The sequence below is a fragment of the Thalassophryne amazonica genome, chromosome 11 (assembly GCF_902500255.1).
Source record: "Thalassophryne amazonica chromosome 11, fThaAma1.1, whole genome shotgun sequence".
In the NCBI taxonomy this organism is placed as follows: domain Eukaryota; kingdom Metazoa; phylum Chordata; class Actinopteri; order Batrachoidiformes; family Batrachoididae; genus Thalassophryne; species Thalassophryne amazonica.
The window spans coordinates 35,181,322-35,188,837 of NC_047113.1; positions in this window are offsets into that span (position 1 = coordinate 35,181,322).

Genomic DNA, 7,516 nt, shown 5'->3' on the forward strand with positions numbered 1-7,516 from the left:
TTTGTGGACTGATGAGAGTAAAATTGTTCTCTTTGGGTCCAAGGACCGCAGACAGTTTGTGAGATGACCCCCAAACTCTGAATTCAAGCCACAGTTCACAGTGAAGACAGTGAAGCATGGTGGTGCAAGCATCATGATATGGGCATGTTTCTCCTACTATGGTGTTGGGCCTATATATCGCATACCAGGTATCATGGATCAGTTTGGATGTCAAAATACTTGAAGAGTTCATGTTGCCTTATGCTGAAGAGGACATGCCCTTGAAATGGGTGTTTCAACAAGACAATGACCCCAAGCACACTAGTAAACCAGCAAAATCTTGGTTCCAAACCAACAAAATTAATGCCTCGCAGATGTGAAGAAATCATGAAAAACTGTGGTTATACAACTAAATATTAGTTTAGTGATTCACAGGATTGCTAAAAAAAGCAGTTTGACCATAATAGTTTTGAGTCTGTAGCATCAACAGCAGATGCTACTATTATTGTGGACACCCCCTTTTCTACTTTTTTTACTAATAGCCCAATTTCATAGCCTTAAGAGTGTGCATATCATGAATGCTTGGTCTTGTTGGATTTGTGAGAATCTACTGAATCTACTGGTACCTTGTTTCCCATGTAACAATAAGAAATATACTCAAAACTTGGATTAATCTTTTTAGTCACATAGCACTACTATTATTCTGAACACTACTGTAACAGTTACTGTGACTTTTACAGTCTGTGAGAGCTTAAAACTCCCGTCACACAACAGGCGCCTTGTCATTTGATTGCAGTGTGTTTTGTTGTGCAGAAAGAACAGTGCCTTCAATTGTTCGTTTGTTCAAGAGTTTGAAAAAGTCTCTGCAGTGAGCCAATAATCCAGTTATTGCAAAATGCAGAAAATGAAGTTGCAGATTTCTTTTTTTTTATATTTCAAAACTGAAATGTAGTGAAACATGGCACACATACACAGTTTAGTTCTGCCCAGGTGAGGATAATTTTAAGTTAAGGTTTAAGGTTAAGTCAGTCATTGGGGTCAGGGTCACGTCTGCCTGTCTGTTTGTTGAGCTACTTTTCCCAGATCTTTTTGATTTCTACCAAACTTGGCATGTTAATGAAGGCCGACCCCAAAATTGCCCTAAAAGAGTTAATTTTGGCAACGGCCAAATAATTTGATTTTCAACTGTACCAAATGTGGTACACACGTGGGTGGATTCCAGAACTGTCCTGGCACAGTCAGTCAGAGGCCAATCATTTGGATGAGGTTCAAGGTTACTGGGTTCAAATGTCAGGTTGCCGTCACAGTTACTGTCTTGGTGCCCACATGTACTACTGCCTAATACACTATTAAAAATGCAAAGCATCATTTGTGTGGTGTTGGGGAAAGTGTAGGAGCACGGACCCACAACAGGGGGCGCAAATGAACGGACAATGGATAAAGCCAAATACAACACTTTACTGTTGTGAAAATGCACAACAACAACAACAGATTACAATAGTGAGTCAAATACAAGATGTCATGTGGGCAGGCTCGAAGATAGGAGACATCAGTCCGAAGTCGAACCGGAACCACACGATTTCCTCCGCCACCGAACCCCGGGAATACTGGAGCCGCCAAGTCCCGAACTCCCAGGTGGCCACTGCCTCCGCGTGTCGGATCTGGTACTGCTGGCGAGGAGCAAACACAGTTAGAAGTGGGTGCGTGTGCACCCAGCAAAACGTACGGTGGAAAACCACCTCCTCCTCTCGTCGAATAAAGAGTTCAAAAAAACGCTCAAGCAACAAAGGGTTATTATCTCACAACCAGCTGAGGTACGTTACCTTCAAGGTAGAACGATATCTCGGCAAAGAGGTGGAGATGTCGTCTGGCTGATATACCAATGCTGATCCTGTTGAGTGGTGACAGCTGTCAAGGATGATGAGCGTCAGCTGTCACCCTGGCTGCTCCTGTTAGGCGGCAGCGCCCTCTGGTGCCTGGAGCCCGCACTCCAGGCAGGGCGCCCTCTGGTGGTGGTGGGCCAGCAGTACCTCCTCTTCAGCGGCCCACACAACAGGACCCCCCCCTCAACCAGGCTTGTCCGGGTGGCGGCGGTAGAAGTCGGCCAGGAGGGCCGGGTCCAGGAGGAAGCTCTTCTTCACCCAGGAGCGTTCTTCGGGGCCGTACCCCTCCCAGTCCACCAGATACTGGAAGCCCCGGCCCATCCGTCGGACATCCAAGAGCCGGCGCACAGTCCAAGCCGGCTCACCATCGATGATCCGGGCAGGAGGTGGTGCCGGACCCGGAGTACAGAGGGGTGAGGTGTGATGTGGTTTGATTCGTGACACGTGAAAGACGGGATGGATCCGCAGCGAGGCCGGAAGCTGCAGCCTCACTGCGGCTGGACTGATGACCTTGAGAATTTTGAAGGGTCCTATGTATCGTTCCTGAAGTTTAGGGGAGTCCACTTGCAGGGGAATGTCCTTGGGAGACAACCACACTTCCTGCCCTGGACGATACGTAGGGGGCGGGGTCCGCCGTCGGTCTGCATGGGCCTTTGTCCTCCTCCGGGCCTTCAGCAAAGCAGAACGGGCGGCTCGCCACACCCGACGGCACTTCCGCAGGTGGGCCTGGACCGAGGGCACACCGACCTCTCCCTCAACCACCGGAAACAACGGGGGCTGATACCCTAGGCACACCTCAAAAGGGGAGAGGCCGGTGGCTGACGACACTTGGCTGTTGTGGGCATACTCGATCCAGGCCAGATGGGTACTCCAGGCTGCCGGGTGAGCGGCTGTCACGCAACGCAGGGTCTGCTCCATCTCTTGGTTGGCCCGTTCTGCTTGCCCGTTGGTTTGGGGATGATACCCGGAAGAGAGACTGACCGTGGCCCCCAGTTCCCGGCAGAAGCTCCTCCAGACATGCGAGGAGAACTGGGGACCGCGATCGGAGACGATGTCTGTTGGAATCCCATGCAGCCGGACGACGTGGTGGACCAGGAGGTCCGCTGTCTCCTGGGCCGTTGGGAGTTTCGGGAGGGCCACGAAGTGGGCCGCCTTGGAGAATCGGTCCACTATCGTGAGGATGACGGTGTTGCCCTGGGACGGCGGGAGGCCCGTGACAAAATCCAGGCCGATGTGAGACCAGGGGCGATGAGGAACGGGCAGCGGCTGTAGCAATCCCGATACCTTGCGATGGTCAGCCTTGCCCCTGGCGCAGGTGGTACAGGCCTGGATATAATCCCGGACGTCGGCTTCCAGGGACGCCCACCAGAAGCACTGCCGGACAACTGCCACGGTTCTTCGCACCCCTGGATGACAGGAGAGCTTAGAGCCGTGACAGAAGTCCAGGACTGCAGCCCTAGCTTCTGGTGGGACATATAGTTTGTTCTTCGGCCCGGTTCCGGGGTCCGGGCTTCGTGCCAGGGCTTCCCGGACGGTTCTCTCCACGTCCCAGGTGAGGGTGGCCACGATAGCGGACTCCGGGATGATGGGTTCCGGTGGATCCGACAACTCCGTTTTGACTTCGTCTTCATGTACCCGAGACAAGGCATCCGATCTCTGATTTTTGGTCCCGGGACGGTAGGTGATCCGGAAGTCAAAACGGCCGAAGAACAGTGACCAGCGGGCTTGCCTGGGATTCAGCCGCTTGGCGGTCCTGATATACTCCAGGTTCCGGTGGTCAGTGAAAACCGTGAATGGCACGGTCGTTCCCTCCAACAGATGTCTCCACTCTTCAAGAGCCTCTTTCACCGCAAGGAGTTCTCGATTGCCGACGTCATAGTTCCGTTCGGCCGGGGTCAACCTGCGGGAAAAATAGGCACACGGGTGAAGGACCTTATCGGTCTTCCCGCTCTGGGAGAGCACAGCTCCTATCCCTGAGTCCGAGGCGTCCACTTCAACCACCAACTGGCGACTAGGATCAGGCTGCACCAGAACAGGTGCAGACGAGAAGCGCCGTTTCAACTCCTTGAACGCGGCATCGCAACGATCCGACCAGGTGAAGGGGACTTTTGGTGAGGTCAGGGCTGTCAAGGGGCTAGCTACCTGACTATAGCCCTTAATGAACCTCCTGTAGAAATTAGCAAAGCCGAGGAACTGTTGCAGCTTCCTACGGCTAGTGGGTTGGGGCCAGTCTCTCACCGCCGCAACCTTGGCCGGATCAGGAGCGACAGAGTTAGGGGAAATGATAAACCCCAGGAAGGACAAAGAAGTGCGGTGAAACTCGCACTTCTCGCCCTTCACAAACAGCCGGTTCTCCAACAACCGCTGCAGGACCTGACGTACATGCCGGACATGAGTCTCAGGATCTGGAGAAAAGATGAGTATATCGTCCAGATATACGAAGACGAATCAGTGCAGGAAGTCCCGCAAGACGTCATTAACTAATGCTTGGAATGTCGCGGGAGCGTTTGTAAGACCGAACGGCATGACCAGGTACTCAAAGTGACCTAACGGGGTGTTAAATGCCGTCTTCCACTCGTCTCCCTTCCGGATCCGAACCAGGTGATACGCATTTCTAAGATCAAGCTTGGTGAATATCTTGGCTCCATGCAGGGGCGTGAACACAGAATCCAACAAGGGTAAGGGGTATCGGTTACGAACCGTGATTTCGTTCAGCCCCCTGTAATCAATGCATGGACGTAGTCCGCCATCTTTTTTCCCCACAAAAAAGAAACCCGCACCCATCGGGGAGGTGGAATTCCGGATCAACCCGGCAGCCAAAGAGTCCCGGATGTAAGTCTCCATTGATTCGCGCTCAGGTCGTGAGAGGTTGTACAGCCTGCTGGACGGAAACTCAACGCCTGGAACCAAATCAATGGCACAATCATACGGGCGGTGCGGGGGAAGGGTGAGTGCCAGATCCTTGCGAAACACCTCCGCAAGGTCATGGTACTGCACCGGCACCGTCCCTAGATTGGGCGGGGCTCTGACCTCCTCCCTGGCCTGGGAACCGGGAGGAACCGAGGAACCTAAACATACCCGATGGCAGGTCTCGCTCCACTGAACCACTACCCCGGACGGCCAATCGATCTGGGGATTGTGTTTCAACATCCAAGGGAACCCTAGAATCACACGGGAGGTGGTCGGAGTTACAAAAAACTCGATCTCCTCCCAGTGATTTCCCGACACCACCAGGGTTACTGGTGGTGTCTTGTGAGTGATTGGAGGGAGTAGGGAGCCATCTAGTGCCCGCACCTGCACAGGCGAGGTAAGCGCCACCAGAGGGAGCCCTATCTCCCTGGCCCATTTGCTGTCTAGCAAATTCCCTTCAGAGCCTGTGTCCACCAGTGCTGGGGCCTTCAGGGTTAAATCCTCATAAAGGATTGTAACTGGGAGTCGTGTGGCGATGTGGGTGTGTCCCACGTGAATGTCTCGGCCCACCCCTAGCCCAGTTTCTAGGGGCGGGCATTGGTGTTTAACCGCTCGGGGCAGTCTCTTAGCTGATGCTCTATCGAGCCACAAACAAAACACGCTCCGCGGGCCAGCCTCCTCTGTCTATCTGGTGCCCTAAATGTGGCCCTGCTCGTGTCCATAGCTTTGTCAGCAGGGGGAGCTGTGACCACACATGGCGCGGGGGCCGTGGAGCGTGGGGAGGGCGGAACGCGATCGGAACCGGAAGGGAGAGGGATGGCGCGTGCCCGGCCACGCCCTTCGTCTCGTTCCCGACGGCGTTCTTCTAACCGATTGTCTAATCGTATGACGAGATCGATAAGCCCGTCTAAATCCCGCGGTTCATCCTTAGCCACCAGGTGCTCCTTTAGAACCAATGACAGTCCGTTTACAAAGGCGGCACGGAGGGCAGTGCTATTCCAGCCGGACCTCGCAGCCGCGATGCGGAAGTCGACTGCATAGGCAGCTGCGCTCCGGCGCCCCTGTCTCATTGACAGCAGCACGGCTGAAGCGGTCTCTCCTCTATTTGGGTGATCGAACACTGTTCTGAACTCCCTCACAAACCCATCATATGTCTGAAGGAGCCGTGAATTTTGCTCCCAGAGCGCTGTAGCCCAAGCGCGTGCCTCACCATGAAGCAGGTTTATCACATAAGCTACTTTGCTAGCATCAGTCGCGTACATGACGGGATGCTGTGCGAAGACGAGCGAACACTGCATAAGGAAATCCACGCACGTCTCCACACAGCCTCCGTACGGCTCTGGAGGGCTTATGTATGCTTCCGGGGAAGGTGGGAGGGGTCATTGAACGACCAGTGGAACGTCACTGTTACGCACAGGGTCGACGGGAGGGAGAGCCGCAGCGGCGCCCGGAGGGTGCGCTTCCACCTGCGCGGCGAGAGCCTCCACCCTGCGGTTCAGGAGGACGTTCTGCTCGGTCATCAAATCCAACCGAGTCGTGAAAGCGGTGAGGATCCGCTGCAACTCACCGATCACCCCTCCTGCGGACGCCTGCGCACCCTGTTCTTCCATTGGCCGTTCAACAGCCGGTTGACGCCCCTCGGGATCCATGACGCTGGCCGAGATATCCTGTTGGGGAAAGTGTAGGAGCACGGACCCACAACAGGGGGCGCAAATGAACGGACAATGGATAAAGCCAAATACAACACTTTACTGTTGTGAAAATGCACAACAACAGATTACAATAGTGAGTCAAATACAAGATGTCATGTGGGCAGGCTCGAAGATAGGAGACATCAGTCCGAAGTCGAACCGGAACCACACGATTTCCTCCGCCACCAAACCCCGGGAATACTGGAGCCGCCAAGTCCCGAACTCCCAGGTGGCCACTGCCTCCGCGTGTCGGATCTGGTACTGCTGGCGAGGAGCAAACACAGTTATAAGTGGGTGCGTGTGCACCCAGCAAAACGTACGGTGGAAAACCACCTCCTCCTCTCGTCGAATAAAGAGTTCAAAAAAACGCTCAAGCAACAAAGGGTTATTATCTCACAACCAGCTGAGGTACGTTACCTTCAAGGTAGAACGATATCTCGGCAAAGAGGTGGAGATGTCGTCTGGCTGATATACCAATGCTGATCCTGTTGAGTGGTGACAGCTGTCAAGGATGATGAGCGTCAGCTGTCACCCTGGCTGCTCCTGTTAGGCGGCAGCGCCCTCTGGTGCCTGGAGCCCGCACTCCAGGCAGGGCGCCCTCTGGTGGTGGTGGGCCAGCAGTACCTCCTCTTCAGCGGCCTACACAACATGTGGCTATTGATGAGAAGAGAAAAGGATTATGCTGGCAAAAGAGTGATGAAAATGGATGGATCGAGGAAAAAGAAAAAATGGAAAGCTGAAGTAGAGATGACAGATAGAGTAAACTAAGATTTGAAGGAAAAGGTGCTGAGTGGCGATATGATTTGGTTCAGGACCAGATGGAAAACGTTGATCAGAAACATAGAAACATTGTGAAAATATGATGACAAAGAAGAAGGTCCAGCAAAGCCTTGAAAGACGTGCTAATAATAACATAATGATGGGGAAACATTCCTGAACTGATCAGACTGTGCAGAAAACAACAAAAGATTTCAGAGTAGGCAGATTTATATAGACATTCTGATTGTTGCATTTCCCCTCAATGCTTTTACCTTCCTGTGTCCTTCTAAGGAG